This window comes from Globicephala melas, chromosome 21 (assembly GCF_963455315.2).
Source record: "Globicephala melas chromosome 21, mGloMel1.2, whole genome shotgun sequence".
NCBI classification, from domain to species: Eukaryota; Metazoa; Chordata; class Mammalia; order Artiodactyla; family Delphinidae; genus Globicephala; species Globicephala melas.
Genome location: NC_083334.1, coordinates 11,641,983 through 11,664,774, shown reverse-complemented (window position 1 = coordinate 11,664,774; position 22,792 = coordinate 11,641,983). Strand labels below are relative to the sequence as shown.

General features: G+C 48.4%; 1 long non-coding RNA gene across 9 annotated transcripts in view; it reads left to right on the top strand.

Annotated features, from left to right (window-relative positions):
* Window positions 1-22,792, top strand: part of LOC132594404 (uncharacterized) — a 71,524-nt gene that overhangs the window by 12,932 nt on the left and 35,800 nt on the right. For 7 of the 9 annotated variants that reach the window (XR_011377137.1, XR_011377136.1, XR_011377131.1 and 4 more), the window contains one exon: window positions 3,649-3,879. This is a non-coding gene — a long non-coding RNA (uncharacterized lncRNA). The remainder of the gene's footprint in view (window positions 1-3,648; window positions 3,880-22,792) is intronic. The other 2 variants (XR_011377133.1, XR_011377132.1) reach the window with 1 other exon arrangement.

Sequence of the window (22,792 nt, the reverse complement as noted above, 5' to 3'; positions counted from 1 at the left end):
GACTGTTGTTTCCTCATTGAATTGCCTGTGTGCCTTTGTCAGAGATCAGTCCAGTATATTTGTATGACTCTCTTTCTGTGCTTTCTATTCTGTTCTATTAAACTGTTTGTCTGTTCTTTTGTTAATACCACAGTGTCTTGATCACTGTAGCTTTATGGTAACTTTAAGTATTAAAGTTGGGTGGTGTCAGTGTTCCAACTTTGTTTTTCTCCTTCAATGTTAGGTTAGTTTTTGGTCTTCTGTCTTTTCATATAAACTTTAAAATCAATTTGTTGATACCCCCAAAATAATTTGCTGGGATTTTGACTGCCATTCTATTGAATGTGCAGGTCAAAATCAGGAAGATCTGATATCGTGACAGAATTGTGTCTTCCTCACCATGTACATGGACTAGCTTTACTTTTATTTACATATTTATTGATTTCACTGAGTTTTGTACTTTTCTTCATATAAGTCTTATATATCTTTTATTAGATTTATGCCTAAGGATTTCATTTTTTGGGTGCTAATATAAATAATTTATTTCAAATTCCAGTTGTTCATTGCTAACATATAAGAAAGTGGATAGCAGGGAAGCCTGTAGTCTGTTGTAAGGTACTTGCAAGTGGCATGGTGTCACTTTAAAGCAGACTTAGATTAGTTGTAAATGCATATTGCAAACTCAAGGACAGTGACAAACATTTTCTAGAAGTATGATTGATTGATACAGTAAGAACAAAGAATGGCATTATAAAATTATATAAAATGCTCAGTTAAAACCAGATAAGGGAGAAAAAATTGGAAGACAAAAAAAAATAATAAAGAACAAGGGCAATGAATAGAAAACAGTTACAAATAGGATAGATACCAATCCAATAGTAACAGTAACCACTTTAAACATCAGACGTTTAAATACATCAATTAAAAGAAAGACTGGGAATTCCCTGGCAGTCCAGTGGTTAGGACTGTGCGCTCTCACTGCCGAGGGCCTGGTGCAATCCCTGGTCAGGGAGCTAAGATCCCACAAGCCTGTGGGGCACAGCCAAAAAAAAGACTGTCAGAGGGGATTTTTAAAAAAAGAAAAAAAGACTCAACTATACGTTATGTAAAAGAAACCCACATTAAATATAAAGATACAGATATATTAGAAGTAAAAGGATGGAGAAGGTACATTTGTTAAAAATAAGCAAAGAAAGCTGGACTATAGCTATGCAGAGTATAGTTAACACTCATATTGTACATATTTCCGTTAACACAGAAATTTATTTTCTAATTGACCCCAGTCATCTTAATTATATTTAGAGCTATGTAAAAAAACTGGAAAGTGACCAACATAATAGCTTTTCAGCTGCAACTTTTAATCTATATATTTATATATTACATTTTAAAATGTAATGTAATAATTTTCACAAAATTCTGCACTCAACATTCCCAAATTGTTCCATGTTCCTACATTTTATTTTATTTTATATTCAATAATAAGTCATTAGGCAGAAGTTTGAATTTATGGATGAATTGTGTTGTAAAACATTTATGATGGAGGTTTTTCCAATTCTGAGACTTCTAACATGAATTTCCGCTGAAGGCTTTTTCACTTTGATTTTAGGATTGGTATCTCCTCAGTATGGGAACTTTAATATTACCTAAGGGGTTGGAAATCACTGAAGGCTTTCCTTAATTCATTACACTGAGTGTTTTATACAGTGTGCAGTCTCACATATTCTACAAGTAAAGGGCTTTTTACATTTCTTTCATTTAGTAACTTCTCCAGCATGAGTTATGTGTTATTTCATTTCCAACTTGCTTCTCCTGGTAAAGACTTGTCTACTTTTCTAAAGATTTTCCTGTTTTTATAGTTTTTCCTACCCTGAATTTTCTTGTGCACACTAACGCTGAAGCTTAGATGAAGTCCCTGCTGCAGTGGGAACAGAGAGAGGCTTCCTCCCAAATGGAGGTCACTCGTGTTGTTTAAGGATAAGTTACGGGGGCTTCCCTGGTGGCGCAGTGGTTACGAATCCGCCTGCCAATACATGGATTCGAGCCCTGGTCCAGTAAGATCCCACATGCAGTGGAGCAACTAAGCCCGTGCACTACAACTACTGAGCCCATGTGCCACAACTACTGCAGCCCACGTGCCTAGAGCCCGTGCTCCGCAACAAGAGAAGCCACCACAGTGAGAAGCCCACGCACCACAACAAAAGAGTAGTCCCCGCTCGCCGCAACTAGAGAAAGCCCGCGCAGAGCAACGAAGACCCAACACAGCCAAAAATAAATAAATAAAATTTTTTAAAAAGAAAACTTAGGGGTTACAGAGACGTTGATTTTCACCCTGTGTGCGCTCTCTGGTATGTTAGGTTACAGCTGTGGTGAAGACTCTTCCACACTCATCGTATTTATAATTCGGGCACTCATATATCATCCAGAGTGAGAGCTTTGACAGAGGCGACCCTGGATGCACAGATGGCATCCATATGGTCTTCCTCCAGGGTGAATTCTCTCATGTCATCCAAGGACAGAAAGTTGGAGATGGTGACCTTCATAGACCTCCCAGGAGAAATCCCTTCCCACTGACTTCATACCAGGAAGAGCAACAAATTCCCTGGATAATGGTTAGTTTTACCTCCTGCACGTTGACTAAACCATGGCTGAGGATGCCTCCCTTTTGGCAGATCATTCTAGGAAGGTGGGAACCAAATCTGCAGCAAACTCATTCATCTGTGTCATCGTCTCCATTGAAGCATCATTCCTTTCCTTGGTTAATTAGTGCCCACCTTTTTTTCTTCCTTCATCTTAATTACAATTCAGTCTGCTTTATTCTGTTTTGTGGGTGACTACCCAAGTTCCTTATGGTAAGTAGGTCAAGAAGCAGAGAGAGAGAGTTCTCCCCCCACCCCCAGGCAGACTAAAGACCGAGGATCTGGTGCAGGATGTCCCTTCTTCAATGCCTTGACTGGGGTCAACACATATCAAGGTTAGGGCAGTGGACTTGGCCCTCCTGCCCAGGCTCACAGGTCTGCTCCCTCCCCCAGCCCCTGAGGCCTGTGACTACAGCATCCTCGAAGCTTTAAACATCTTCTCGGTGCTCATGGGAACTCAGGGAAAACAGGATCTGCAGACCAGGAAGCGGGTCCTCACCCAACCCCAGGTCCCCAGCACCTTGACCTTGGACTCCAGCCTCCAACCTTGAGGAACAGATGTCTGGTTTCACGCTCATCTGCAGTACTTCAGCAGCCAAAGGGACTCAAAAGTTGAGCATCTACTCTGCCAGGTGGCTGAGGAGCTTCACAGATACAAATGAAGTGCAAAACCCTGTCTTAGAAAACCTTTGACCCTGGTGGGAACAACACCAGCCAGTAAGTACTGGAGGCTCAATTTACAGGGTAGTTGAGACTCTTCCACTTTTCAGAAAGGAGACACCAGACTCTGGCAGGCCACCACTGGTCCAAGATGACAGAGGCTCCTGGACCTGGAAATCGGCCGGTCTGCACCAAGAGGTGCGGTCGGTGTGAAATTCACACTGGAACCCAGATGTGCTGGCGAGGAAGAAAAGTGTAAAATAACCTCACTAGTAATGTTTAGATTGAGTACATGGTTAAAGAATCATATTTTGGATCCGTTGGGTTAAATAAAATGTTATGAAAATTAATTTCTTTTTACTTTTTCCTGTAGCTACCAGCACACTTAACATTTCACGTGATTCTGTTGGACAGCGTGAGTCCAGAGCCGAGTCAGTTCCTGCTTTGGGAGCAGAGGGTCCTCCGTGTGGGGTGTCCTGCCCGCGAGACCTTGGGCAGCATCTCCAGCGTCGTCCACCAGATGGCAGTAGCTCCCCTCTCTCCAACACGACTTTGCCAGAGTCCCCAAGGGCTTGGAGTAACCCCATCTGTCCATATGCTGCAGGTAAGCTTGCTGCCGCCTCTTCCTGCCCCGAAGGGCGTGGGCCATCCTTGCTCCTGAGGACAGGCTGGCCTGCGTGTCTTGTTTGCGGGCAGGATGTGGGGTGGAGCCCCGTGTGGTGGGAAGGGAGCTTGGGGGGGTGGGTGCCCTCGCTCCTGCTGTGAGTCCGTATGTGACTGGGCACCACAGTCCTTCCTGCAGATGGTGGGGGCAGACCGTGAGGCAGGGTCCCAGCACCCCACGTCTCTCACGAGTGCCGTGCCTGATGCCCTCCCAGGAGGGAGGAGGGCCTTTCCTCCACAGCACAGATCAGTGTATAATGCACAAATAAGGCAGAGGGTGGAAGTGCCAATGTGAGCAGCTGCTGCCCGGCGAGGCTGGGTGTACCCTCACCTCCTTGTCCGAGGGAGGAAGCCAGCATCGTCCTGCACCTCTGTGTGGGAACTGAGTATGTCTTCCCAAAGGCCCTGAGTGACAGAGGCAGGATCAAACCCAGACCCTCTTTCACCCAAACCTATGTTCCTTCCACAACCCTGACATCCCTTTACTCTGCCCCACGGAGCCCAGGGACTGGATCCTGAAGATGCGGTGGGGGTCCCTTGATCAGACACGTCACCTTGGGCTGTGCCTGGCGTTCCCCAGAGCATGTGTCCAGGGGTTCGTCCTTACACTCCCTCCCCATGGTTGGGCCTGTGTCCAGGGGCTGAGGGCAGGACTCTGCTGGGCAGAGAAGAGGGGGCATGGGGCGGCCGTGGCAGCCCCCAGCTCCTCAGGTCCAGTTAGGTGCATGACCCCGAAGCCCCCCTTGAACTGGTGTAATCCAAACAAGCGAGACAGGTTCTCAGAAAGGATTAGAGGGTTTAGATGTACTCAGTCCCTGGAGGACGTGGACGTTTGTGTTCAGTTCCCTTGCAGAGCCTGGTGCTTCCTATCTGTTAGCCGGGGTCCCAGAGACAAGGCCACCTGGTTACTAAGGACTGAATTCACTTTTCACGCCGGCTCGAGGTTCCCCAATATGCAAGTAGTTCACAGCCTGCAGACACGACCAGAGGACGGGTTTGAAGAGACACTGTCAGCCCAGACGGGGACGTCAGGCCAGCAAAGGAGGCCAGTGTGCTGCTTGTTTGCACGGAAGATTACATTTTCAAATAACATATCATAACGGATTAAAGCTGAAAAAATCATTTTTTCCAGGCCACTGAGCACTTTATAGGATTATTCAGTCCAAAGGGGCTCCTGGCTGTCATCCTCTCAAGGTCAGGAGAACAAAGTTTCTGCCAGTGGCCTCGGTCCCAATCTGAGCTGAGATGCAGCTGGCCGTGCCAGGGAGCTGGTCCATAGCTGCCTCTTCCCAGAGAGACAGCCAGTCCTTGTCAAAACAAATAGCAGACACCTGAACCAGTGAGCACTTTGTTTTTAATTAACTTGGAGCGACTGGAAGGGGTAACTGAAGGCCCCTTTGGGGGTCTGGTGTTTCTGTAGGAGGAGAGCTTGATTCCTGCAGCTGCTGAGCCTGGTCAACAAACGGAAACCCATCAACAACAAACACGTTCCCGAGTGAGGCTCCCTTGGGGTCCAGCATCCAGGGATCTAGGAGAGACAGGAGTCGGGACCGCTCATGATTCCTGAGGGGACAGCAGGGTCGGGGGCGGAGATGGGAATGAAATGACCCCTGGGAACCTGGGCATCTGCTCCTCAGAGCCATGGGGCCTCATCTCTGGTCTGACTTCGTCCCCCACGGCCCACCCTGCCCCTTCCAGACAGAGGACCCAGCGCTCAGGGAAGGTGCCTGGCCCCAGGTGCAGCTCCAACGGCAGCATCTGCAGGAAGTCCCTGCAAGGGAGCTGACCTTGGCTTAGGGAGGATCTGCACCCTTTTCCTTCCAAGAAAATGGAAAAACGCATTGGGAGGGGAACTAACAAAACTTGCTCTGGGGAGACAGCAGGAGTGGAGTGGAGACCAAGGGGCAGAAATTCCTTCACTGAGCACTCAGTCTGGGCCCAGCACTGCGGCAGGACCCAGAGGTGGAGGGTGAGCAGGGCCAGCAAGACGGGGCTGTTCCCAGGTAACGTGCACCCGCCGGGGAGCAAGAGGCTTCGCTAAAACACAGTCAAGAAAACACAGAGGCTTAGGTCCGTGATCAAATCAGCGGGATAAAGATCACCTGGAAGCCATGTCAGTTCACCAGATCCGAATCACAGCCGCACAGACAGATGTGAAGATTAGCACACGGGACAGTGAGAGTGAGGGTCCTACGAGGGGAATGGAACTCTCCCCTTGCAGCTCAGAGAGAAGCCCACGGGGGCTGGAGCCACGAGATCGAGGGGCCGGCTCGGGACCTGAGTTTGGAGAGAAAAGGCAGGGCTGGATTTGCAGAGCCTCACAGGCTGAGGACAAGTTTGGAGTTTTTTGAGCATGTACGTAACCACATGATTCACCCCCAGAGGACCAGCCTGTCTTCACACGGAGGGTGTCGAGTGGCGGGCAGCTGGGGAGCCCCATCAGGAGGCCCTGGCAGACAGCACAGGTGCCCACTAACCACGGGACATGCTCTGGGACTGGAGATTCGGGAAAGAGAAAAAGGAAGTTGCAGAGGCGAGTGGAGCCAGCTTTGTGGGAGGAGCACGGCGCCTGCCAGCCCTCCCCTCTGTGCGGGGCTCCAGGGGCCAATGTGGGCAGAGGCCTGCAGTGCACGTACCAGGAGCAGGTGGGGCTGTGAGGAGGGTGCGAGGCTCCCTTGGGGTAAACGTGAAGCTCAGAGGGAAGAGGAAGCCCTGGGCAAGAACGTTAGGGCAGCTCTCTGGGGCACCTGCTCCCAGGGCCGTGTGACCCGTGCACCTCAACTCCAGTTTGGTTACGGTACCACCTACTTCTAGGACTGCAGAGGAGAACGAGGAACAGCCGCGGCCTTCGAGGGTGCCACTCATACCAGAAGCAACGGGAAGGCGGCATTTAGCAGAAGTGCACTTTCACAGCTCTTCAGCATTTAAATTTTTAAAATTTAAATAAGAATTTAAAATTTTTAGGGTGTCCAGCATGCTGGTTTGAAACACACACAGTGAAACAGTTACTACAGTCTAGCTAATTAGCACGTCTGGCTCACGTAGTGACCACTGTGTGTGGTCAGAGCACCTGAGGTCTACTCCCTGAGCGAATTTCCAGGACCTGACCCAGCGTTATCACCTGCAGTCACCGTGCTGGACAGTAGTCTCGGGACTGCTCACCCTGCGTCCCTGCAGCTTTGTCTCTGTGACCAGCTCCTGCCCACCTCCCCTACCTCCCGGCCCCTGGTCACCCCCATCTACCCTTTGCTTAAAATTTAAATCAACAAAGCTGACATCACAGCTCCTTGCATAAGAATGGATCAGGGAGATCTCTTTTTGGTGAGAGTTTGGGTACAACTTAAAATGCTCTTAATGCTGCAAAACTGCTCAGGAGGTGCCGTAGAACAAAAACGTCTCCCGGTTCTAATTTCCACCCTCAGTGGCTCCACAAGCCCTGTAGGACCAAATCCATTCAGGTTCTCATCTAAATGAGTATGTGTGGCTTTGTGCATGTTTGTCTTGTTTTTTTTCTTATTGTGAAAATTTGTCAGTAGAGAGAATAAGTTATACAGCTGAGCGATCTGGTTCCATCTTTGCCCTGCCTACCACTCTCCCCCAGGGGCGTTGGGGCAATTCCAGATATGGTACTGTTGCATCCACCCTAAGGATCTCTGAAAGATGGGAGGTAATTGCATTTCTATCATTAAGCAAAAAGTTGACAATAATTGCTTAGCAAAACAAAACACCCAGCATGGTATCTGTTAATCTGTGGCCTCATTTAGCTGGGAGAATGCAGAGCTGTGGAAGGGTGAGTTTTGGGGCCGGCTGGAGGCCTCCGGGCACCAAAGCAGATCCCATCACGGGAACCCCGGTGCCTGGCTGTCTCTCTTGGTGATGTTACCAGCCTTTGAAAATGGTTGCCTAGATTTACTCAGGTATGCTGAGTTGTGAAACAGTGACATTTTAATTCCAAGCTTCTATTTTAAAAAAACAAAAAACACTTTCCCTCATCAACTACTTGTACCTTGAGGTTCAATTTAGATTTTGCGCTTTTTGTTTTAGTTTGTTTTAATGTCTGTTAACTCGTGGATTTAAACATTAGATGTGTTTCAGTGCGGTAATTCTCACATCTTCAGTCGGTGGGGGCCTCTTCAGTGAATCCTTTTGACGTGGACCTGGAGACCTTTGGTGGCTTTCTTGTTTTCCGGTGGACACGATGTTTTAGATGTTGCATTTCCCGACTCAGACATGAAATCTTCCATTTCTCCCAGAAGCCACGGATGGTTTTAGTGAGAAATCTACTCACTAGGGGTGACTACTGATCGGGTTTGGTCACTGTTTTCAGTCCTTTTCTGTACAAAGCTAGTCATTTCATATCCGTAATTCCCATTCGAATTTAGGAATACAGTGTTTTTACTTAACCTCATCCATTGCATGACCGTCTCCTTTCACTCACACTATTTTGATTCTCAGTGATATCAAAGTAATGACTCAATCTGACCTCAATGTAAAAACGTTAATCTCAGAATAACAATGCCCATGCCCGCTCCCGCTTTTAACTTAGTGGTTTCCTTCTGTTATTGTTATAGTTATTGCTATTATGGGTGTTTTTCAGTAGCAGGAAGCCCTGTATTTTCCTGGCTCGCCTTTATTGTTGGCAGGGAATTGACAATGCTCGGGGAGATTTTCCTGTGATTGTTCATGCTGCTTATTTTTAAAAATAAAACAAAACAAAGACTTTTCCTGAATCGCCAGGAGATAGCAATGGGCTGGCATAGCTTTTTAACTTTGAAGCCCTGGTGCTTCCTCTTTTGTTGTTTTCACAAAGCGATGAGCAATTTAGCCTGGGCGGTTCAGAAATCAACCCGCTTGTCTCCCCTCCCCGACCACCTGCGAGGTGTCTTCTCCTCTGCCCCTACTGTGCGTCCTGATCAATTTGGCCAGATTCAGTCCTCAGGAGTTTCTCCTGAGGGAGGGAATCTGGGTGCTGGGGGAGCTCTGTTAGTTTTGAGTTGATAGAGTTCAGACTGTTCCAGAACTGTGGGATCCGTGGGTATTGGGTTCTTAGTTTTGCTTTCAGATCTAGTATGTCTGTTTCTGGGAGAATTTTGGGAAAATACAAAAACACTAAATTGCCACCATCTTCCCAGACTCCTTAAATGGGCTTTCAACTTTCTAATGAGACTTAGAACAGGGTCAGTTGTAGAAAAGAATACAGTACATCACTGTTATTGTGGACAATATAATCATTCACTAAAATTCAAAGTCAGTGTGCTTCCTGGTACCCAGGATTCTCTAGAAGGCTGTCTCCAAAGGTTCTGGTCTGTACTCTTCTCTTGAGGTTACGAAATAATTTTCCAGGCCACCAAGCAAATCTGACCGATATTCCCCTGCCCTCTCACAGAGTAGTATATGCAGTTCTGATCACCACACACCATGAAGTCAGTAAGAAAACTGGAGAGTGAAAACAAGGAAATGGTGATGAATTAGGGTTCCCATTGCTGCTGTAGAACATTTCCAAAAATTCACTGGCTTAGAGCAGCACATATTTATGATCTTACAGGTGTAGAGACAGAAGCCTGAAGTGAATGCACAGGCAGTTCCTTCTGGAGGCTTCTGGGGGAACCTCTTCCCTGTCTTCTTGCAGCTCTTCGAGGCTCCTGCCCCCTCCTCCACCTTCAAGGCCTCCGGGCAACTTCTTCTCACATCTTCTTCCTCTGACTCTGACCCTCCTGCCTTCTCCTCAGCCACCAGCAGGGAGTTTATGGGTGAAATTCAGACCTGAAGAAAGGGCCTGGGCAGAGGAAGGAGGTGTGGAGCTTCTGGCCACGGTGGGGGCTCTGGTGCAGGAGGAGGGTGGGGAAAAGGAGCCCCGGGGTCAGCACATGCCAGCTGCTCCCGAGCCCGCCCCCCTGCGTCGGCCACTCGCACTCCTCCAGTGAGTTCTGAGTCTAGGGCCCAGGACCTGAGTGTGACATTATTTGAAAGATCCATCACTGAGAGACAGAGAATGAAACCACTGTTTCCATCGAAGCGCTGGCAGCTGAGGTGTGTTCACACTCAGGTGGGGGCAGACTTAGCCTGGGGGGACGAGGGGCGCCCGGTCCTGGTGGGGCCGTGGCGTGCTGGGGCCGCTCTGCGAGGGGTGAGCGTCCCTCTGAGCCCCTCCCATGGGCTGAGTGTTCAGGAGAGGGCTCTGGGTGGCAAGCTCCTGCTCGGGACATGGGGCCAGCAGCTCCCAGCACCTGGTCCCTGGGGTCCTCCTGCTGAGGGGTGGTCTGAGTGCCGTGGCCCTCAGAATGGAAGTTGCCCCTGGGGTCATTTCTGGGTAATCCTGCTTGTTACGTTTCAACCACACTGTCTTCCACTTGTCGAAAAGTTTTACAGAAAATGTTGGTCTGGGGCTTCCCTGGTGGCACAGTGGTTAAGAATCAGCCTGCCAGTGCAGGGGACACGGGTTCGAGCCCTGGTCCGGGAAGATCCCACATGCCGCAGAGCAACTAAGCTCGTGCGCCACAACTACTGAGCCTGCGCTCTAGAGCCCACTAGCCACAACTACTGAGCCTGCGTGCCGCAACTACTGAAGCCTGCGTGCCTAGAGCCCATGCTCCGCAACAAGAGAAGCCACCGCAATGAGAAGCCCATGCACCACAACAAAGAGTGGGCCCCGCTCGCCGCAACTAGAGAAAGCCCGCGTGCAGCAACGAAGACCCAATGCAGCCAAAATAAATTAATTTTTTTAAAAAAGAAAATGTTGGTCTATCGGGTAAATTCACCCCCACGACCCCAGTCCATACGTGCAATGATGCATTAACTTTAACTTTCCAGAATCTCCCGCTTGTAGAGATTCACAGGTAGCCCTTGGCTGGTTTGTTGTTCTACAAGAGACATGACCCAGCTCCCTGGCGGTGGCCAGGGGAACAGAAGAACCAGCCTGTGGGCTGCCCTTAGCAGGAAGCCGCCAGCTTCTGGGCTGGGCTGATTAGAAATTGGGTCTTATGTTGGGTTTGACCCCAAGAATTGAACCCACGGAGGCAACTCTGCAGACTGTTTTCCACTGTGAATTCTGGAGATGAGCTGGAGATTAGAAAATTGGAAAATTCCTGATACTCTGCCCCATTCAGAAGGGCAGAGTTTAGATGCCCCTAGAAACAGAGCGGCTTGGAAAGATTGTCCCTTGAACAAAGAGCTTCCTTCCAGGACTGCAGGATTTTCTCCTCAGCTGCCCTTTTGCATCGCCTCAGAGATTGTTGGGACTTGACATTCTAATATCCCACTGTCTGGACAGGCCAAGTTTATTTATCCACTCACCTGCTGAAGGACATCTCGTTTGCTTCCAGGTTTTGGCAGTTACGGATAAAGCTGCTATAGACATTTGTGTGGGCATAAGTTTTCAGTCCCTTTGAGTAAATGCCAAGGAGCATGATCGCCGGATCACATTGTAAGGGTACGTTTAGTTTTATAAGTAATCACCAGACTGTCTTCCAAAGTGTCTGTACCCTTTTGCGTTCCCACCGGCAGTGACGAGAGTTCCTGTTGCTCCACGTCCTTGTCGGCATTTGGTGTCAGTGCTCTGGAGTTTGGCCGTTCTAATATGTGTGTGGTGGGATCTCATTGTTTTAATTTTTATTTCCCTAATGACATACGACGTGGAGCATCTTTTCATATGCTCATCTGCCATCTTGATGAATTTTAATATAATTTCTAAAATTCATAGAGGGAAAAAAAGGTGATTTTGGTTAAAGTTTTCTGGCAAATGGACGAAGTAACATATGGCAAGTGGTTTTACCTCTGAAACATTGATACAAAAACTCCACAAACGTCTGCAGAAGGAGTTTCCATAAGGAGACGCAGCACATTAAGCTTCAAGTATTCTGACTTTGGCTAACAGTGAGAGGCTCCTTTAGTGTAAAGAAATAGAGTGCAGTTGTTTTAACCTCATGCAAAAGGAGACTTTCTCTAAGATCTGTCCACAACGGACCTGGAGTATTGAATACAACGTTCTCTTTCTTTAACCGATCATCTCTTGACAAGTAGAAATAGATATAGATATTTAAATTATAAATATCTATATCTATATATAAAATATCTATATCTGTATATATATACATATATATATGTGTGTGTGTGTGTGTATATATATATATATATATATATATATATATATATAAAGCACAGACACCACTGCTCCAGATTTGTTCAAACTGGTTCAATGCTGCATTTCAATTCTTGTGTCAAATGCTGGTTTAGAAGGATTTTTGGTGACATGTGTAATCTATGGTCTAATGATCCAGGCTGATTGAATGTTGAGTCAGTAAGAATTTCTCATTTCTTCTTAATATGATCACTTTTTTGAAAGCAGATTTTTTTTAATAGAGAAAGAAGGTAAATGTCACACATTTCAATTTAAAATGTGAAATGAAGTATATTTTCTTGCTAATGGACACAAAAACGTGGGTTTTTTTCTTTTCCCAGTCAACAGATTTTATAGAGCAGACCCGTTGTTTCTGTTGAATCCCCACTAAGCCTACGGACTGGACACACGGTGAGTCCTAGGACCTCAGCACCCATATGCCTTCACAGCCTCTGCCGCGCCCCCTGCAGCCCAGGCTCTGTGGCCCATTGCTGGGTGCCCTCCATTTATTAGTCTCAACTTACTTCGCACGATTTCTCTTCCAACTTCTCTGATGCTATAAAACTCCTCTCTTTTAAATTCCATCAACACATTTTGTCTATTTCTGCCTCTGCGCATCTGTTTTTGCTGCTCCAACATGAATGCCAACCTCTTTCTCTCCCAACAATTAAAATGGGGCCTGTGCCTCAAGGTCGCTACAAGGTTACCGGCCCGATGTGCGCACAGCTTCTACACTGCTTTGTCATCAGACCACTTACTAAAACTGCTTACATTACTTAACCCATCCCAGCTTCAATTTACCATAATTCACGCACAGAATGTCCTTAGCACCCACTGCTGCCTCAGATGCCTGGATGAAGGGCAAGAAGTCGGCACCAGCCGAGGCCCTGAGCTCACGGCACCTGCAGCTCCTTTGGTCAGAAGACGGAGTTGGATCAGACACGCGGCCCCTCAGGCCGTGAGGACTCCCAGGAGGGCAAGGGGATGAAGTAACAGGGTGGGCTCAGGGTCACCAGAGCTCCAGTATCCACGGCCTTCGAGTGGACGACTGAAGTGAGCCTGGAGAAGAGCATACGCCAGCTTGGAATATTCGTCCCGGGGGGAAAGGCTGACGACTGGGCAAACAGCGCCAGGAGAAGGCAGGAAGGACGGAGTTGGGCCTGTTGGGCACAGTGGGGCCTCTGAGCTCGGCCACACGGGTTACTGGAGGGTGAACGCTGGCTGCTGTGCGGGGCCGGGTGCAGGGAACGGGACTCCAGGCTCCCAGAGGCACGTGGAGGCTCGGACCCTGGGAATTGGCCAGACTCGGGACTTGCTAATGGACTGGGCTTGCGACGTAAGGAGACTGGGTTTATAGAAAGTTCCTGAGCCTGGGGCCCGAGCCGCTGCTGGTCTCTGCCATGCTGAGCAGAGCAGGGCAGGGCAGGCAGGGGTCCTGCGCTGAACCTTTCCGTGTGAGCTGCCGGCCAGAGATCCAGGTGAGACGTCCAGGCAGAGGCTGGGTATGTGAGCCCGGAGAGCAGGGCTGAGCATCTAAATGTGGGAACCTGTCAGCATTGTGGTCGTGCTTAAACTCTTGGGATAGGGTGCGACACCCTGAGTACGGAGACAGACAAAAGGATTTCCATTATTTCTAGGAAGAGAAGAGGATCCAGCCTTGTGGCCAAGGGCACAGCAGAAAAACTGCAAGTTCCCAGAAAAATCACTTCAAAACCTGGTTTCTCAAAGGTCAGCAAAAGTGACCAAATACTGTTGCAAGGACCAGGCAGATGAGGCTGACATCAGCCAACAGGAAGTTGACAGGAACTTTGTCAAGAGCATTTCAGAGGCACCGCCGCCACCCCTGGGCTGGAAGCCTGGTCAGCAGAGTGGGGGCAGGGGAAGCCATGCAGTAACGGAAGACAGAGAAGTGAAGTGGAATCCGGAGACTGACGTGTGCTCGTCAGCGGGGGTTCTGCTTGATTTTTGTTTTGCTTTTAGATGAAGACCAGCATGTTTGCATATTGATGAGTTAACTCAAGGAGGGAAAGAAAAAAACAAGCCCCAGGTACGAAGGGCCGCCTGGATGTGCGTGGAGATTCTCATGGGAATGGGCAGGCCCCACCTTCACTCGGGGCTTCCTGTCTGGTTCACTCCTCGTTTGATCTGTTGTGGGAACCATCGTCTATGGTTTGTTTTTCTCAGATGGGTCTCTGTGCCTCTCTGCTTGGTCCAAATGCGGGACACAGGAGCTGTGCTATAGGGGCAGCCACCCCACGTGCTGGGCACTTTGCTAGCACAGGGCTGCATGGTTGTGAACCCAGACCGAAGGGTCCTTCAGAGGAAAATGTACGATCCCAAAATTGGCCGTGTCAGGTGGCATTCAGAATGAATGCCAGAAATAGCCTGTATTTTTGGTGCAATCAGCCACCTCATACCTTTTTTCTTAAAGCTTAAAGGAAACAGAAAGGCACACACAGCCTCAACATTTCTTTGGTCCAAGGTGTTTGTGTCTGAGACCCAGACCACGCAGGAGGGAAGTGTTCTAGAAAAGTGAGGTGTTCTTATGTTTTCAGCTGTATCACTGGGCTCCCTGTATTGTGCAGTCAACGAGGAAACTGATCTTGAGATCCCAGAATGAGCATCTAGGAGACGGGCATCTCACCTGGGTACAATGCACCAACCCTTCAGCTTGCAGAACTATCCTCCCACTTCAACAACCTTGGCCGAGGGAGGCCCGTCCTTGGTTTCTGGCCGCTGTGAGCCACATGTGCCCTGGGCATGAGTAGAAGAGGGGGGTCCTGCTCGCCCCCATGTGACACATTGGCCAACCCACTTTACAGGACCGTGGACATGACCTGGGGTCCCCGTCCCCACCGCAGGGAGAGCCTGCTGCTCCTGGACTTTCAATCTGCGTAAAGTGTCTGAAAAGGGACTGTGTTCAGAGGAATTGGCTTCTGTCCATCTTCCCAGACAGACCAGCTACGTCTAAGTCAGTGTGGCTTTTAATGCCATAAGCTTTGGGCGCTGTGCCAAAGTCCAGCCGCATACCCACCGAAAATGCAGCACACGCTGCAAAGAGAGGGAGTGACTTTGCCTTAATAGTGCTTCACGGGAACCTGTGTTTGTGGGCTGATTCCCATGTATGGTTCCTCACTTTCTGTGGGATGAGGCCGAGACTCTTTCACATCATCCATCATCTGGTCCTGTTTTTCCACCTTCAGCTCTCTCCTCTCCCTACATCCCTGCCAAACACTTCCTATGTTCTAAGTTAGTATTTTTTAACTTATTCACAAAGATTGCTCTGCACTAACAGCAAAGCCTATGCTTACAGTATTCTTGTTTGCAGAAGGTTTTGTTTCTGTGACAGAGTCACTTACAACTCTGCACCCTCTCATATTTTGTTTCCCTCTGCATACAACGTCTGAATACCTCATTACTGTCTGGTGAGCTCCTATTCATACTTCAAAGCCCAGTTCAAATGTTGTCAGCTCTGAAACCTTCAACCACTCCACCCCGAACCAGAATTGTTGCTCCACAGCCTTTTGCTGTAGAACTGATTACATTTGTGTATAACTTTAGGCGTTTTGTTAACATCTTTGCCTTCAACATTATGTAGTAAGCACCTCAGTAGAGGGACTAGCTATGATATGCCTCGGTGTTGCATATCACAGTGCTAGCACAAAGTGGGGTTACTAAATATGCTCTTCTTTGTCCAAGGCAAGAAGGATGAGGGAGGCACAGCGCTAACGAGTGCCATGTTCTTAGTAGGTCATGTTTTAGTAAAAGCCAGCACAACTGTTCTGGTGAACTGGCTGATGGTCCCCTGCCCTGCTTCCTAATTAGAATTGACAACTGTAGGGGCACCTGCTCTGCTTGTCTGTCCAGCACCCTCTTTCTCTTCATAAGGGCACCCTGTTTTCCTTTGGGGACTCCTCTCCAAGGCATGTAACTTGGGTGACACTCTTGAGAGTGTGACTGGGTGGGGCTGCCCCACCTTGTGTCTCTAGGGGAGGCCCACAAGCTAGGCCTCTCCTGGGAGGGTCTTCCATCCCTGACTGCTGAGATGGGTTCAAGGTGGGCACCTGACTCTAGCAAGACCAATACATATTATACCCATGTCTACTGGGATTATTGAAGGAAAGCCCCCCTTTTTCTGATGACTAGACGCAAAGCACATGAAAGCCCCAAGCTTTGGGAGTCGTTGTTGCTGCCACATGGAGAAACCAAGCCAGCAATGAAGCCTACTCAGAAGGAGCGACCAAAGATGGGGACAAATTTCCAATATGACCACCTGGTTCCAGCCATGCCTGATGATCACACCTGGGCCTTGGGCTACATACCCTAAGCCATTTTGAATTGGACTTCAGTCCATTGCAATATACGATGTCCTGGCCATTCCCTGATGACTCTCCCTGTCAGAGAAGAACCGACTCAGTGGCAATGTAGTGATGGCAGATGCTATGCAGGGAGGAGAAGGGGAATTCCTGCCGAGGGTCACTGTAAGCTTCCCGAAGGCTGTGGTCCTATAACCCAGGCAGGGGCATGTTCGCACGCAGCAGTGGTCAGAGCGTTCCAGGCCAGCCACGGCTGGGAGAACAACACCCAGTATCAGACACAGGAGAACACTTGCCGAGCCCCTGCCTGCACCCATGCCGGGCAGAGGACCCCGGGCCCCAGGGTGCTGCTCCTTTTCTGCTTTTGCCTCACAGACTGACTGGCTCTTCAACTTGAACTTGCTGGAAGGTGCAGTTTCCAGAACAGCGACCACTCCCAGGCCAGCGTGTTTGTCTTCTGCTGCCAGGTTACAATATTGCTGAGAGCTGGATCACACACATGCGTATGTGTACATGTATACATGTTTGTGTAATACATAGCCTGCGTCTCTGACTCTGCCTCTCAAAAGGCAATTTCCTGTCTCACGATCTCCTCCTGGCTAGGGGCTCGGCTGCCCACGTGGCTGCTTGGCGACCTCAACACAGGTCTGCTGGCCCCTCTGCCTGATTCTTGCCACGTTTTAATGGGATGTGACAGAGAGAAAACCGCTATTTGCTCTAATGAATTTTCCTTGGCAAATGAGAGATTACTTTAAAATCAAAGCAGCCAGGGCTGATACCCCAAGTGGAAATAATTAAATTTCATGCTAGAGAAAGATTAGAAGCCCTTATAGAGGGATGAGAAAAAAGACTAAAAATCCAAGTTCAAGAGTGTTCTAAAGAATATGGAAGTGAGCTTATGCTGCAGAGATGGTTTCTGGTTGCGTGTTTAGGGTTTGGTACATCCCACACGGGCAAGGGCACCAGTTCCTTCCAACTAGACTGTATAGTCAGCACTGCTGAGGGGAGGGAACTGACCACAAACACAACAAAGTGGGGACGGATGTCGGTGGAAATCTGGGCTCGGGGAGTGAGAAGTAGGCACTACATCTGAAGTGCATATGTCACCATGAAGTGTCAGCAGGAAGGGCCTCTGGCTGGGTGAGTGGAGAGATGGTGGGAGGGGAATTAGGGAGTTGGGGGAGAGTTAGATAGGCGGCCCGGGCTGGGACAGGGCAGGTGGGCACGTCCTCAGGGCCCACTGCCCTTTTCCTGACTCAGCATCCAGTGAAAAGGAGATGATGAGGGCTCTGAGCACGCTTCCCCAGCTCCTTCAGATTCCTGGTTCTAGCCTCATGGGGGATGCTGTAGGCAGGAATGCATCTTCCCAGACTCTGAGTGCTCTGTAGTAAACAATGCCCAGGAAATCAGCCTGAGCTGGAGGGAGTCAGAGCCCAAGTCATTATAATGACAAAAGATTTCAGAAGGCTCGGAGGAGCACAGCTCTTCTCCACGTGAAGGAGCCTTTCTGATTGTCATGGACGACTAACTAGCTCCGTGTTTCTCTCCAAAGCCCTGTAATCCTAGAAATCAGAACTGATTAGAGAACTAAGGCAATTGCTAGGTAGTTTCAAAGACTTGAGGAGGCACGTCCAATAAACCAAGGATGCAGTTTCACGGGAGAACACAGACGTGTGGCAGCTGTGGACCACAGGGTATTGCAGGTACCACGCAGTGGGAGGTGACTGATAGCCACTTTGTGGAGATCAGCTTGTCAGTCAAGATGTGTGTTGACTTTTTGACCTAGAAATTTTAGTTTTTAGGAAACTAGGCTAAGAAAATAATTGGAAATACAAATATTCACATCTGAAGATGTTCATAACTGTTACTTCATAGAAAAATTATTGAAGGTATCTGAGTTCAAAATGAAGAACTGGTTAAATATAAATGCAATGAAATGTTATTAGTCATTAAAATTGTTCTGAATTTTTTTAATCTATGGTGAAATGTTTGTAAAGAACTTTAAAAATACATATTTATTTATTTATTTTTGGCTGCATCGGGTCTTAGTTGTGGTGCGCGGGCTCTCTAGTTGAGGCGCATGGGCTTAGTTGCCCCGAGGCATGTAGGATCTTAGTCCCCCGACCAGGGATTGAACCCACGTCCCCTGCTTTGGAAGGTGGATTCTTAACCACTGGACCGCCAGGGAAGTCCTGTAAAGAATTTTTTTTTTTTTAATTTTACTTATTTGTGGCTTCGTTGGGTCTTCGTTGCTGTGCGCGGGCTTTCTCTAGTTGGAGCGAGCAGGGGCTACTCTTCGTTGTGGTGTGCAGGCTTCTCATTGCAGTGGCTTCTCTTGTTGTGGAGCATGGACTCTAGGTGCATGGGCTTCAGTAGTTGTGGTTCGTGGGCTCTAGAGCACAGGCTCAGTAGTTGTGGCCCACGGGCCCAGTTGCTCCATGGCATGTGGGATCTTCCCAGACCAGGGCTCGAACCCGTGTTCCCTGCATCAGCAGGCAGATCCTTAACCACTGCGCCACCAGGGAAGCCCCCTGTAAAGGACTTTTAAGTGAAAGGGGAATATGGGACTCCCCATAAAATATTTTAGATATTGCAAATGAGAGTAGTTCCTTTCTCTAGATGTACATGAATATTGCATAGAGGAAAAAAATCAGAAAAGAATCCATCAAAACACCAACTATATATATATCTAAGTTACATATATCTTACCATATATCTTATCCTTGATACACAGGTTTCGAAAAACAGCTGGGGTTTTAAAATTAAACTTGCCTCCGTTTTTATGCATAGTTTGGCACGAGTCTGGCACTCACAGTCACAACTAAAATCGGGTGGCATGAGGCGGAGGGAGATAGGGCTTCAAAAGCGCCAGCCGTCCCACCCCGTCTGCGCGCGGGTCCCAGCAGGACTGTGTACTAGAGCGCCGTCCTCCTGTGGTTAAACTCCTCGAAACTTGCAAACCGCTGACGTGCCGATTAATCTTTGCTTCATGGCTCTTATCCTGGTAGTTATTCTCATCGGCCCACAAATCATTCTATTTATTACCTCCCTGTTCTTTAAGGTTTGTTCCCCTTTTGCTTCCTCTTCCTCGTAATGAGAGACCACAGCTGCGGCCCCTGGGCTCCTAGGATTTCCTTTGCGTCTGAGGAAAGTATGCAGAGTTCTAAGCCCTGGTTCCTGATTTTCATTGAATAGGTCGTATTTTCTGAGCCTCATAACTTCGGCACCTCCTGTAATCAGCTTTTACGTTACAAGTGCCTACTTGGGATATTGTGACTGTTGGGTAGAGCTGATCAGGAAAGAAGTTTATTGTTGCAGAAGTGAGAAGAAATTATTAGGCTAACTCATATGTGAGGGAGGTGTACCTGGAAGAAAGTCTGTAATAGGGCATGTATGTTCGGGGGTATTTTTAAGTTGTATTGACAGACATGAAATCTATTGAACCTGAATCAAGCAAATATGACTTTGGTCAGTTCAAAGAAACCTCTCGCTCAGCAGGAATGAGGCCCTGAGAAAGGAACCGCCCCTGGGCTGTAACGCTTTTGGAGCGCAGAGCTCCGGATCAGACTCCCGGGCAGTGGCTGGAGGAGGAGGAGGAAGGGCCTGCGGGAAGAACAGGAGTGGAGTCTCTGCGCTCAGGACGCGTGCACGCAGCCCGCTTGTTCCTCCTGAACACGGGGGTCAGGAGCCCCCACCACCCGCCTCGGCGACGGGTTGCACCCTTGACCTTTGACCAGTCCCGCCAGTAAAAGCTTGAGTCCACCCAAGAGGATTGGGAAACGCTGTCAGCTGTTGTGTCCCTGCGTAGACCCCCTCAAAGGGGCAGGACCGGAACAGACTGGAACAGGATGGGAGAAGCCCACGGCAGGAATCCAGCGAGCAGCTCCACCAGGTGCTGGGAGGAGCCTGGCAGGTCTGCCCCGAGGCTGGAGCCTCCCCTGCGCTCACTGTTCCGTCTGGATCCTGGTTCTCTCGCGATATCTGTCCCTGTGGCAGCTCAGCGGCCTCCACCTCCCCTCATAATACCATCGCTTGCACACAACACACGTACACATGCATAACGTGTGCACAATCACACACATGTGCAAAATACATACGCATGTATACACGTGTACGTCCATGCAGAGGACACGTGTGCACACAAAGCAACACCCACAGAGGAAACACACACAGGCACACAGTACACACGTGCATACGTATATACACAACATACACCCACACATACTTAAATACACATACACACTACACATGTGCACACACATGCACCCACACTATGCACATACACATACGGAAACATACACACAAACGCATGCACACAGGTGCTGGAGTTGGCCTCTAGTCTGACACGTCCTCACCCACCAAATTCCCCTGAGGGTTGGCACAGCTAAGGGGATGGAGAGTGCTGCCCGAGACAATGAGTCCACAGCCCACTTACCTCAACAAGGCTTGCTGAGCTCCACGGCAGCCACCACGCCCACGGCCCATGCTGACCCGCGGTGCCGGCTGGCACCGTCTTGGTTCTGACAGCACAGCCCAGGAGGCTGGGGGCCTGTGTGTGCAGGAAGCTTCGAGGTCGAAGCATGGAGCCGCAGGGCCAAATCACACACCCCCGGGCTTTGCACATGTGCAGACTGTGAATGGGTTTTGTAGATGAAGGTGAAATCCTGTCTTTCTATGCAGTCTGCCCGCTTAATGTTGAATATAGGCCTTACACAATATTTTTGGTTCATTAAATTGTAACTTTTCAATAAGCTGGCTGGTCCCACACATTAAACATTTTCAAGAATGCTGGGGAGGGGAACATGCACCAAACCACTGAATTACGTGAAAGTCGGGCTTCAAGGATCAGTGAGCTCTGGACGAGCAAACGGGGAATTGACCACCACCCATGTTTTATTTTCCAGGTTACAGCCCGTTTCCTCTGCCACCTCATTTCCCAGTCCCTGTGCTTTTCTCTGTGCTGTTGATTCTCAATATATTCCTGGTTCCAGTCAGGTCATCCTGTGCACGCATCTTGATTTCAGACTAGATTAAAATCACCTTCTGTCTCTTTTAACACCTGTAGTACCTAGCAGAGGGTTCAAATATTTATTGCTTGTTAACGCATGATTGATTAGCAGGGAACAGAACTATTTTTTAAATTGGTTGCCAGTTGAAAAAATTAAACAAGATATCCCAGTGCTTAACCATAGACATGTGACGACCTGACTCCTGTGATCACCTGGTTAAATCTTACAGTTAACTGCCCTTGGTTATCCACATCTCCTGATTACACCTTCTGTTTCTAAGAAATCTCTCCGTAGACAATCTTGTTGCATACTTTACAAGACCCCACAGCCCTTCTCCAGTGTGTGTCCCCCAGAGTGGGCACCCCAAGACCCACACCAGCCCTTCTCAACATTCTTCTCTTTCAGTGCATTTTAATGAACAGTTTTGAAGTCTGTGGAAATGTGGGTGTGTTTCTTGGGGCTAGTCTTTTCAAATAGAGAGCAGACCTTTCGTATTTGAGGATGTTTCATCTTTTGGAGCTGATAAAGAGTCTTTAAAAACAAGGGAAATAGAAACCAGAGGGAAAGTACGATGAGTGAACACCGTACTTTTTCTCACGCCCCAAGTGGGAAAATGTGCGTCTTAAATAAAGGAACACATAGTTCTGGATGGCTTTAAACTAGCATGTCATGGAATCAACGCGTCCCTCTTAAAACGACCTATTAAATAGAGAAGACCTGTACTACACATTTACCAGCTGACCCGTCTGTTCAGAGGCTCCCTTTGCAATGCTAGGGTTGCAAGCATGATCTCCCCTCTCATCCCATTTGTGTTGAGCCACCACTGACTGCAGAGCTGGGTGAGATTCACCAAAATCACTGGACACCTTTGCTTCGGAATGAGACCACGCTCACCGTGCAGTATAGTGCGTCCCAGGACTTACAACTGGAAATTTGTAGCTTTGGACCCGCACCCATTTCACCCACCCCTAATCCTTCCTCTGGTAACCACCAATCTGTTTTCTGTAACCGTGAGGTCAGTTTTTGTCATGTGTTTTTTTTTTTTTAATTCCGCATATGAGATCATACGGTGTTTGTCTTTCTCTGACTTATTTTACTTGGCGTAATACCCTCTAGGTCCATCCATGTTGTCACAAATGGCAAGATTTCCTTTTCTATGGCTGACTAGTATTCGTGTGTGTGTGTGCGTGTGCGTGTGTGTTACATTTTTTTTAATTGATTCATCCATCAATGGACACTCAGTTTGCTTCCATATCTTGGCTATTTAAATGCTGCTGTAAACATGGGGGTGCATATATCTTTCCATGTTAGTGTTTTCATTTTCTTCAGAAGTGGAATTGCTGGATCATGTCATAGTTTAATTTTTTAAATATTTATTTATTTATTTGGCTGCGCCAGGTCTTAGTTGCGGCA